Here is a 12365-nt window from a genome sequence, read left to right as displayed (position 1 = left end):
TCCAGCGGGCGGGGGGAGGGAGAAGGGGCGGGCCCACGAGCCAGTGGCGGTGGTAGCCGCGCGCGCCGCCGGCTGGGTTCCCCCCCTCCCTTCCCTCCCCTCCGCATCCCAGCCTGGGCGGCCGCGCGCTCGCGCGCTCGCCGGCTGGCTGCCTGGCAGGCTGGCTCTCTCCGTTCCCTGCCCCGCCCCGCCCCGCCCCGCCCCGCCCGGCGGGCCGGCCCGGCCCTCCAGGCCAGTGTTTCTGGAGGCCGCCCGGCCCCACCCCCAACCCCCCCTCCTCCCCCTCCCCAGCAGGGTGGCGGGTCGCAGCGGGAGCGCGCGCCTCGGCGGCTTTCTTCTGGCCCCCCTCTGCGGCCCCCTCCTCCCCTTTCCGGTGGCGGGCACGCGGCTCCCTGTTAAAGCTTCGCGAGAGCGGCTGGCCGGCTAGGAGAACGCTGCGGGAGCGCCTTGGGTGAGTAGTGATCGCCGATGCGGCTCCGGCTCCGGCTTGGCATCCTCAGCCGGCCCACCTCATCCCCGAGCGAGCTGCGCGGCCAGGAGCCAGGGCAGCGGGAGGCCGGGCGCCGGGCGCCGGGCACTGGGCACCGGCCACGAGGCTGCTGACTGGCCCTCGCCCTCCCTCTCCGTCTGGCTCTTCCTCGGCCTCCCCCTCCCCCTCCGCCTCGGCCGCCGCAGCATCATCCCCTCCTTAGCCGCGCCTCGGCTGCCGGGGGAGGGACCGACCCGGGGCCCCCGCTGCCACCGCCGCCCAGCCCTGCCCTGGCCAGACTAGGGCGGTGGCGGCGGTGCCCGGGACCCCCGGCCCTGGTGGGTGCGGGTCATCGCCGCGGGGCTGGCACCTGCCCAACCTCACCCTGGCCTCCACAGGCTTCAAAGGGCCGCCGCGTGGGCTCCGGGGCTGGGGAGGTTGGTTCCGAGGCTGACTGGTCCTTTTACCGGGGAGGAAACTGAGGCCCCCAGGACGGGCAAGTGATTAGCCCAAGGTCACCCTTAGGAGCCGAGCTCTAGAGCTGAGATTAAAATGATGCCATCTAGTACAGCTCTCATGGTGGTGGTTGGGGTGGGGAGAGAGACTGAAGCCTAGGGAGATGAGAAGGTGGAAGTGACTTGCCCGAGGTTACACATTATGTCATAAATCCATAGCTGGAAGGTACCACCGAGGTGATCTTATTTTACAGAGGAGGAAACAGGCTGGGGGAGGTAAATTGACTTGCCCAACGTCACTTAGGTAGTAAGTGGCCAAGTCAGTATTAAATCAAACCTGAGTTCCATTTTGGATTCGTTTTCTGAGCAAATCTCTTCCCTTCCCTGGGCCTCAGTTTCCTCTTCTGTAAAATCAGGAGGTTGGACTAGATGACCTCAGGTGGTTTTCTGCTCCAAATCTATGAACTCAGGTCTTCTAGAGCTGAAAGGGACTTCAGAAGCCATCTAGTCAAACTCTTTCCTATAATAGGAGAGGAAACAGACTCATGGAAAAGAGGCCTCCCCAAGGTCACAAAGACAGTAAATAATCAATCTGTCAGAAGTAGAATTTGAATCCAGGTCTTCTGACTCCAAAACCATTGCCACAGCTCACCTTAACCAAGGGCTGGACCAAGTCAAAGCATAATTTGAATATTCTCTTTGATAAAATGCTCTCCTCGTTCTGCTCTATATACTTCCTCTTTCCACACATTTTTTTAAAGCCACCGTAGGAAAACCATGACTATTTGCCTAACTCCAAGGAAATGTTAATATCCTTGATCTAGATCTGACTTTTTATGACAAATAGTGTGCTGCCTATGCAAAGAGCTCTGTATTTAAAGTCAGAGGGTCTGGGTTCAAAGCCTCTTTCTGCTCTTAACTATCTCTGTGATGTTGGGCACATCACCTAACTTCTTGGCCTCGGTTTCCTCATCTGCAAAACGAAGCAGATTGGACTGTATGACATCTAAGGTCTTCTTGAGCTCTTACATCTTATGATCCTATAAATCTCTGAGGTTCCTTCTGTGTCTAAACCTGCAATTCATTCCTGCAGCTTGAGGTAGCAAATAGAGGGCATGCTTTGGGATTCAAAATAACTGACTAGCTTACTAGCAGTGTGGTCATGGCATGTAAACTACTTTCAATCCTTTAGACTCGGTTTTCCTCACAGTAAGATGGGACTGATAAATGTGCATTACTCCTTAGAGGATGGTTATGAGGAAAAGTTACAGATCTTAGAGTCATAGAAATGTGATTGTTAACATCACCTTCAGAGGCAATTTATATTCTTGGAATTAATTTGTTTTTAATATCCTAGTTTAAAAAGATCTAATTTTATTCAATAAATATTAAGTGACTCCCATGTGCATGGCAGAATGCTAGGTGCTAAGATGACAAAAAAATGAAAAACTAAACAACCTTTTCCCTCAAAGATCCTACTTTCTAATAGATACAGAAGGTAGATACAGTAATCTAATAGATATAGAAGGTAGATACAGTATTATAATAGAAAGATACAGTATGTATCATATAAAGTACAGAGTGATGGAGGCAAAGAAGGAATCCCAATCAAATATGGGGAAATTTGAGGCAGTTGAAAGCTTAGTTTATGTGTATATGAGGGGATAGGAGAGGGGGTGTTAAAAAAAAAACTCTTTCAAAGTAGTATCTGGGTTGAATCTGAAAAGATGGAGAGAGGCTTCTGAGAGGTAGAGATGAAGTAGCGTTCTCCAGGGCCTGGGAGAAGGCACCGGATGGGAGAGAACATATCAAGTCATTGTTTTCTTAAGGTGACAAGAAAAACAAGAAAGCTTAAGGTTTGGGGGGGGGGGGGGACGCGGATGGGGTTGAGGACCAGGATTATAAGTAAATTTACTAGTACTTTATCATGAGAGACTTTAAATAAAAGAAACTGTGAGACTTTTTTTGGTGGAGGTGCCAAGGAAGCTTATATTTTAGACTGAAGCTACCAAATTTTAAGAGACAGACCCCTGCTATAGTTAACATAGCCTGTGCCAGTTGATGTGATGGAACCGATAATGTTATTAAAGCATCATTTGTATGTATTCAGACATACAAATAGGCTATTATTTGTCCTGATTAGAGAAATAATTTGAAACCTAAGAACCTCGTAGATGTTGTGACATAATATAAACCTTGAATAAATCCTGTTGATCTGAACTCTCCGTTAATATGTAATAAAACTTAATTGATTATGAACGAGGGGTGGTTTTGTGGGGAGGGGAGGTTCTCAGGGCAGTGTTGGAAAGAATTTAAGAGGAAATGGAAAAACTCATAGAAAATCGAATATTGACCAGCAAATTTGGAGACCCAAGTTCTAGTCTTGGTTCTACTAACAACTAGCTAGTGACCTCATGTAAAATGGGACTTCATGGGGGGAGGAAGAAGAGATTGGTCCACAAGTCAGCTGAGGTCCTGGTGATACATCCATCACCTGAGGACCAGCCTAGCAAAATTTGGAAAAGCTTACTTTCACCAGGTTGGGTGATGGCTTTTTTTTTTGGTTAGTACTGATTCTCAAAGACCCCACTACTAAGGCATAGAAGGGTTGCAGTCTTCATTGGGGAGGATCAATTAAAATTGCAATTCCTTGAAGAATTTTACACCTTGATTTTAGTTGGTTGGATTATAGCACCTGGCTTTGTTTGAGCTCCAGGTAATGTTGGTTTTTTAAGCTCTGTTAATGCCTAGATTAATTGATTTGGAATCTAAAGACCTGGATTCAAATTCTACCTTTCCTACTTAGTACCTGTGACCTCCAGCTAACTGAATCATTTTCCTCCTGTCAGATAAGAGAATTGGATTAAATGATCTCTAAGACACTTTGACCTCTAAATCTGTGTTCATTATCTGAAAGGGTTTGCCTTGGAACAATATTATTCACATGTTCTGTGGTCTTTAATATCAATAGTAATTTAATAATATCTCAAATAAGCATTCTTTATTTTAGCAAGCTCAAACCTCAGAGTGTTTTCATAGCTATCTATGTATACTCTTCTGTACTAAAAGAGTATGCCTGTTATACTTTTAAAATATAGTATTGATTAGGCTATCACAATAAATAGAGGCAGAAATGTGCTGGATAGTGGGGATTTTTGTTTGTTTTGGTTTCATTTTCTGAATTTAAATTATTTCAGCAAAAACTAGAGCTCTGGTTAACAAGGTTTTTTCATCAGCCATTTGAAGTATAACAATATATTCTCACTTATAAATGGGCTAAAAAGTCTGTTTCTGTATTGTCAGTAATTAAAGTAGTAAATTATGACAGGGTATGCGATGGACTTTTTTCAAGGAATGTTGAACCAAGAACCAATTAGAGCCAAACTACCTTTTTTTTCCATTAATGCAGCAATGAAAAATAGTTTTTCTTCATACATTTCACACAAAGGTGGATAATTATTGTTCACCTTACCTGACTTTTAAAAAGAAATCTCTTTAAGGTGGCTCTTGAAATTTCTTATTTTGAAAAGTTAATGTGCAGGTGCTATGAGAAAAACATGAAATGAAGATGTTCTATTTTCTGAGTTTTAATTAGATTAAAAGGCATTTTTTATTCTAGAAGTATTAGTGATATCTTCATATAATTAAGTTTATTTTAAAATGCTCTTATTATAGTTAAAGTAAAGCATGAATTTTTAATATTCCACTGGATATTAGTAGGTAGGCTATAAAAAAAAATAATGGCTCATAGAATCTCAGCTCCGGAAAAGACATAATGAGCTATTTATTCCAACCCATATCTGATCAAAAAAAATCCCTCTAAGGCATAGGCAAAAAAATGCCATCTTAGGAGATCTTAGCTTAGGACTAGCCCTAAGGGATGTTAGAGGTCATCGAGTCCATTTCACAGAGGAGGAAACTAGCCCCCAAGAGTGGTTAAATGTCTTGTCCAAGTTAGTAGTGGAGTGGAACAGGGATTCAGACCAAGAACACAGAATCCCAGAATTTCTGTTAGGAAAACATCAGTGGCCTAGTCTAATCCATACCACAACTGGGGTCAAATTCAAATAGAAATGGGGGCTCTGCAGGCCACAGATTGACTTCAAAAGCCACACATTATCTATGTTCTATTGTATTTTTTTTTAAATACATCTACTTGACAACTTGGGTCCTTAATCTGGGGCCCATGAATTTTGATTGGGAAGGCAATCACATCTTTATTTCAATATAATTGGTTTCCTCTGTAATCCTGTCTTTTTATTTTATGCATTTGAAAACAATTCTGAGAAGGGTTCCATATGTTTAAGCAGCCTGCCAAAAGGGTCCATGCACAAAAACGGATAAGAACCCCAGCTCTTGCAACATTCCCCTGACAGGTGGTCAATCCAGCCTTGGCCTGAATACGTCCAATGAGAGGAAACCTACAATCTGACAAGGCAGTACATTTCATTTTGGCATAGCTTTTAAAGCTTAGGAAGTTTTTTCCTTGGATCTAGTCTCTTTTGCAACTCTCTCCTGCCCCCCACTCCCTTCACTGTTCCTAGTTCTGCCCCGCTGAAGCCAGAAACAAGGGTAGTCCCTCTTCCAGGTGACAGTTTCTCAAATCCTTGAAGATAGCTGTCATTGTCTCTTCTTCTCCATGATAAACATCCCCAGTTCCTTCAGCCAATCCTCATTAGACTCATTGCCCTCCTCAGGACACTATCCAGCTTATCTATGCCCTTCTTAACAGCAGCACCCAGAACTGAACCCCAAATACTCCAGATGTGGGCTGGTCTTGGCTGCCGTATTACACTGTTGAGTCATTGAGTATACAGTCCACTTAAACCCCCTAGAGATTTTTTTTCTTTTCTTTCAGACAAACTGCTATCCGGTTAAGCCTTCCCCATCTTGTATTTGTGAAGTTAATTGTTTTTTTGCCTAAGCATTTAGCACTATCAAATTTCATCTTAGTCAGTTTCACCCATTGCTCTCAAGGTCTTTTGCAGTCTGTTATGTGGGTTAGCTATCCCTCCAGCTTTGGGGCATCTGCAAATTTGATAAGGATGCTGTGGATGCCAGTATAAACAGCTCAGGGCCAAGCACAGATTCCCAGGGCACCCTACTATAGACCTGTTTCCAAGTGAGCACTGAACCAATCCTCACTACTGTTGGAGTCTGACCACGCACCAAGTTCTGACTCTATCTGATTGTTTTTTATAATCTAGCTCCTTTTCCAAATAATAAAATCCAGGTACACACCTATCAATTGCATTCTTGGACCAGTTTTGTAGTGATGTCCAAAATGGAAATAAAGTTAGTCTGGTGGGACTCATCCTTTACTAAGGCAAATGGACTTTTCTGAGAGGTCAGTAGCCTCCTGTTTCTTTAAAGATGAGTTGTAGGGTTTTGCCAAGAACTCCAGGTAGCCTCACAGCGGACCTTGGTCCTCTGACTCCATATCTGGCCCTCTTTCCACTGTACCACGCTGCCTCCCACGGGGAGTTGACCCATTGAGTGGCAGATTTTGTAGGGAGCTGTTCCTACCAGGATCAGGGAACTCCAGGAACTAGTGAGGAAAGGAAATCATAGTAAAACAACATAGTTAAAAAGCAAAACCACTCCAACCAGTTGAGACACTCAAACCAGTTCTTTCATTTCATTTCTTTTTGCATTATCAAGTGACAATGTATACATCAGTCACTAAATGTGTGCTTGTTTCTTTTCTCTTTATTGTTTTAAAGCTGCTTTTGATCCAACCTTTAGTGAGAAAAGAAATCATCTTAAGACACTAGTCAAAACCAGGTTGCTCTGTATCTGTGAACTTTGGATATAGTCAATAAATCTAGCTGGAGAAAAGCACTGAGCTTTCCTAGATTGCATAAAGTGTATTAAATGCTGAGAATTAGATTCTAAACTCAAAAAAAAAAAAAACAAAAACCAAAAACAACCAACCCTCATTTCCTACAGGGCTTCGGCTCTCCATACTACAGGGGTTCTTAAACCTGGGGTCCGGAAAACTTTTTTGAATATATTTGAAGAATTTTGATAACAGTATAGCAACCCTGTCCATTCTATTTTACACATTTAAAAAGATTCTGAGAAGAGGTCTCTAAGCCTCACCCTCAGGCATAAAAAAGGTTAAGAACTCCTACTAGACTGGGATACTTAGGGGTTAAGTGAGTTGGCAGAACGATATTAGGAGAACCAATCAGTCAATCAACATATGTTTACAGCCTATTAAGTGCCAGATAAAGCTTAAAAAGGAGGAAAAAGTCAGTCCCTGCCCTCAAGGAGATTACAATCTAATGGAGATAACAGAAACAAATACAAACAAAGCAAGCTATATACAGGATAAATAGAAAATAGTTAAAAGTAAAAGGGAGAAAGCGCTGGAATTGAGAGGATTTAGGAAAGGCTTCCGGTAGTGTCCAGGCCAGGGTGCTGATCTCCTGCCCCCCCACCCCCCATAGCAGGGTGGGAAATGTCCCTTTTCTAAGGCTAAAGCACTATTCTGAGGATGGTAGGTCTGGTCCAGTGATTTTTATCTTGTGACAGTTACTTAGTTTCATTCTTTTTTGTAATTTTAGAGAGTGATACTTTTTTTAGTTCCCTTTTAATTGTCAAAAGTATATATTTTTCAGGTGGAAACCGACAGTTTTGATAGGGAGTTAGCAAATGGATCAGCGAAAGCACCAATATGCTGGAGGAAAGGACATAGTAAAATATGTGGAGTCTGGTTGACTGGTTGAAAAGACAGAATGTTATAATCTATTTAAAATAAATGATTTCAAGGAAGTCTGGTATCTTGTTTTTCTTGAAGTTGCAGGGACAGAAAAAAAAAACCAAAGGGAATTTGAAAAAAGTTCTCATGAGGTTAAACCAGTTTAGTTTCAGATATAGCCATGACTGGTTTCTTGATTATACCAACCAATATAAGTTATCATCGAATCTCTGTGGGTGCTGTTTAGCCGGAGCTCAGCAGAGCCTCTAAAACTGAGCTTAAATTCCTTTTGGTACATAGTCCTACTTTGTCTCTATTGAAAGCCCCCAAAATAAAAGCTCTTTAGGCATCTCTGACAATATAAAGCTTTTTCTTTTTCCCAGTGTTCAGGTATAATTGTTGGCTACTATGAGAGTTATGTTGGAAGGTTATGTTTATTATTTCATTTGGGCAAGCGTATATTTTGCTTTCTCATATCATATAGAATCAACTCTGCTATAGTCTCACCTATAACTCTGCCCTAGAGTTCTATGTTATGGGACTGCCTTTCCTGTGTAAGTAATTAAAACCCACTTGGATGGGATCCAATCTCAAACCAAGTTTCACTTTGTAGTGAATAATGACTGTACCCGGTACTGTTATAGGGATTTGGACAAAGCCCCTGGCCTTAAAGGCGATGATTTTTCAGTCTTTTTTGAATGGATACTTAAAATTTTTTTATTGATCCTTCATATTTTTGCATCAGCTTCATTTCAAAATATATCCCTGCCCCTCCCCTGCACAGTCATTTTTTGTGACAAAGAATAAAAAAGAAAGTTGGGGTGGGGCATGAATATGGGGTATGCTTATAGTTGTGGGGTTTTTTAATTTTCTTTTTTTTTTTTTTTTGAGGCAATTGGGGTTAAGTGACTTGCCAAGGGTCACACAGCTAGTGCAGTCTGAGGCCAGGTTCGAACTCAGGTCCTCCTGACTCCAGGGCCGGGGCTCTGTCCACTTCACCACCCAGCTGCCCCTTTGCTTGTGGTTTTTAATAGCATCACATTTTCCCAAAAGTGTTGGTGAGGTAGAAGAGTTTGTGAGTGGTCCCACAAATTTCCTATTTCTCACTTGACTGATAAGTGGGATAAGTGATCTCAGGGTGCTAGAAAGGGAGTTTTGAAGGCTTTAATATATGTGAGGTATCTGTGATTATCTGCATTGCCTCCATTGGTGTGAACTGCAACCCATCAACACCTTATTCTGTCTGCTTCTTCTCCATGTTCTCCCATAGCTCTCCATAGAAGATCTACCCAGCAAGTCGAAGATCTGCCTCTTTTTATATTTTGTGTGTACCAGTGCAGGACCTGGCACAAAGTAAGTGTTTTTTCATTCATTCATTATCTGTCTGTCTCAAACCATGACGAAACCACCTCTTTTCCCAATCATACGTTTCTTAGAAGCTCACACATTTTGTGCATAGGTTATCCTTAGAAATATGCTGCTATTCATATATATCCATTAAGAATCTCCCCACTGAAATAAGATATATAGGCAATGGGGTATAGAAATGTATCTTGCCCTACAAGAAAGTAAGGGGAAAGGGGATGGGGGTGGGGAGTAGGGTGATAGAAGGGAGGGCAGACTGGAGAAAAGAGCAGTCAGAATACATGCCATCTTAGGGTGGGGGAGGATAGAAATGGGAAGAAAATTTGTAACTCAAAATTTTGTGGAAATCAATGTTGAAAACTAAAAATATTAAATTTTTTAAAAAGTAAAGAAAATGAAAATGGCCCTTTGGGTCACAGATTACATTTAAAAAAAAAGAATCTCCCCATTGCCTTTCTGGTTAGTTGCAACTTTCCTAGGAAATTCCAGTAATGGCTATTCAGCATGTGGCGAAATGCTGCCCCCCCCCGCCTTTTCCTTTTGAAATTGGCTTCTACCAGTAATGAGCCATTATCATATGGTATACCATAAAATTGTAATAGGATTCCCAGACTGTTCCTCGAGGGGTGGAGAGGAGGGAGGGAACCTGAGTCTTCCTCCTGCTTGGCTGGCTACTCATTCTCAGTCTCCTTCACTTGCTCATTCTCCTTTTCTCACCCCTTATGCATGGGTATATGTATCCTAGAGCTCTCTCAGGGGCCCTTTTCTGCTCCCATTGACCTCATTGATTCCCTCTGATTTAACTGTCACTTCTATTCAGACAACACCTAGATATTTATATCCAGTTCCAGTCTCTCCTGAACTCCATTTCCCACTTTTCCCCAAATCGCCTATTTCTGTTATCCTTCTAGTCACTCATGTTCAAAACCTCAGAGATAAGCTTCTGCTTTTTCCTATAACCCCACACATCTAATCAGTTGCCAAGTCTTCTTATTTCAGCATGACATATCTCACATCTGTCCCCTTCTCTCCACTTACATAGCCATCACCCTGATTAAAGCCCTCATTGCCTTTATAAGTCTCCTGATTTGTTTTCCAGCTTCCCATCTCCCCTCTCCAGTCAATCATCACATATCTGCTAAAAATTAATAGCTAGCACGTATATAATGCTTTAAAGGTTGCAAAGTGCTTTATAAATATTACCTCATTTTACCCCTGAGAGGTTGGTGTTATTATTATCCCCATTTTACAGATGGGGAATCTGAGGCTAAGAGGGATTATGACTTGCCCAAGGTCACACAGCTAGTAATGTCTTCAGTGACATTAGGTTTTCCTGCTTCCAGGTTTGGTACTGTTACTCACCTAGCTGCCTCTGAAATGTTTGTTTCTTTTTTTTGTTTTGTTTTGGTTTTTTTTGGAGGGGGGAAGGCAGGGCAATTGGGGTTAAGTAACTTGCCCAAGGTCGTCACACAGCTAGTAAGTATGTCAAGTGTCTGAGGCCAAATTTGAACTCAGGTCCTCCTGACTCCAGGGCCAGTGCTCTACTCACTGCGCCACCTAGCTGCCCCTGAAATGTTTGTTTCTTATGCATAGGCCTGGCCATGTCACTCCCGGAGCTCCCTCTTGACAAAATGCGATCATCTCTTTGTGGTTTCTAAAGCCCTTCACTGTCTGGTTCCAGCTATGTCTCTTAATATGACCCAAGATTCATTTTTGGGCCTATCTCATTGCACTAAACTCATAATGAACTTGTAGTCCATGAAGAACGGCTACCCTCCCCCTATCCTTTTTCAGACAAACTTGTATCTGTGCTTTCCCTCTCCTGTACTTGGGCTTTTTATAACCCTTGTAAAATTTTACACTTATCTCTGATAGATTTAATTTGCAATCAACAAGCATGTCTCGAACATTTGCAATGTGGGTGGCTCTGTATTAGGCACAAGGATCTTTTTAGCATTGATCCCTGGGGTACTCTACTGGAAACTTCTTTCCAAGTGGACATTGAACCATGAATTACTCTTGAGTCCAGCCATTCAACCAATTCGGAATCCATTTAATTATATTCTCTAGGCCACATCTTTGCATTTTTCCACAATAATAGTATGATTTACATTACCTAGATTTTAGCCAACTATTTGATAAATATCATTCCCCTGACCTACCAGTTTAGTGACTGTCCAAAACAAAGCTATTTGGTCTGGCATGACTGGTTCTTAATGAAGCCATGCTGACTCTGTTATCACCACTTCATTTTCCAGCTACTCCTTGAGTTCGTAACATAGGCTATCCCGAGTCCATGGATAAACTGAGAGCTAGAAATATTCCTCAAAGAAGAAGTGGATACTTTTATTGGTCAGGCCTAAAAGTGAGTCTCCTTTAGACAGATAATGGAGACTGTGTGGTGTTATAATAATAATAATGATAATAACTAACATCACACTTTAATGACCTTGTGAGGCTAAGTGCTATTATCCCATTTTACAGATAAAGAAACTAAAGCTGAGAAGTTAAGTCACTTGCCTGAGGTTACACAGCTAGTAAGTATCTAAAGCAGGATTTGAACTCAAGTTTCCGTAATTTCAGTTCCAGTGCTCTGTCTACAACATGATGCTCCCTCCCTGTTCTATGTGTAAATGAAAGGGGTGGGCATCTAAGGTTCCTCCCAGATCCAAATATGTGCTTTTATGATTCTATATGGAAAGACTCCTGGTAAAAATGAGTTTGAGGCCATAGAGTTCCTAGAAAGATATTCTCATATAAGAGATAGTGTGGTAATAATTGGAGATATTATAGATACTTTCTCAACAACCTTATCGAACACATTGGTTATCTACTGTCTAAAAAGGCAGTGTCTACAACCAGGGGTGGGTCACGTGTAGGTGCAGCCTTTTGACTAAGGCCAAGTTTTACAGAACAGATCCTTTTCTTAAGGGGATTTGTTCTGTGACATTTGGATTCAGTCAAAGGGCTGCACTTGAGGACCTAGAGATCTACATGTGACCTCCAGGCCACAGGTTTCCCACCCCGGTCTACATGGTTCACAAAATGTTAAGTGGAATCTAAGTTGATACCAACTGGAAAATGTTCCAAAAACTTGGAGGATTTTCATTTTTAATTGAACGCATATGCTTACAAAATCGGAATTACTGTCAACTTTAATATTACATAATAAAAGAAAACATTTAAGCATTTTGTCATCATCAAAGTCATTTTAAAGAGAAACAAGCTGTCCAGGAGTCCTTGAGTGGTAGGTAAGGAAGTAGGCAGCCCCCTAGGGTGCACTGTGTTTGTGAGGGAAGGGGGGCAGGAAAGACACAGGACAGGACAGACTCTGTTTAATATAGGGAATCTCTTTCCGGATGACTCTTTCTAA

General features: G+C 42.4%; 1 protein-coding gene across 4 annotated transcripts in view; it reads left to right on the top strand.

Moving 5' to 3' along the window:
• The first annotated feature begins 301 nt into the window (after window positions 1-301).
• Window positions 302-12365, top strand: part of ACSL4 (acyl-CoA synthetase long chain family member 4) — an 81367-nt gene continuing 69303 nt past the window's right edge. For 3 of the 4 annotated variants that reach the window (XM_036740396.1, XM_036740399.1, XM_036740397.1), the window contains exons 1-2: window positions 378-451; window positions 8898-8980. The gene's annotated coding sequence lies outside the window, so the exon portion shown is untranslated. Of the gene's footprint in view, window positions 452-8897; window positions 8981-12365 lie in introns of all 4 variants that reach the window. The other variant, XM_036740398.1, reaches the window with a different exon arrangement.

Source organism: Trichosurus vulpecula (assembly GCF_011100635.1).
Source record: "Trichosurus vulpecula isolate mTriVul1 chromosome X unlocalized genomic scaffold, mTriVul1.pri SUPER_X_unloc_1, whole genome shotgun sequence".
NCBI lineage: Eukaryota > Metazoa > Chordata > Mammalia > Diprotodontia > Phalangeridae > Trichosurus > Trichosurus vulpecula.
The sequence above is the reverse complement of the archived record's forward strand: the minus strand, read 5'-3'. Positions and strand labels throughout refer to the sequence as shown.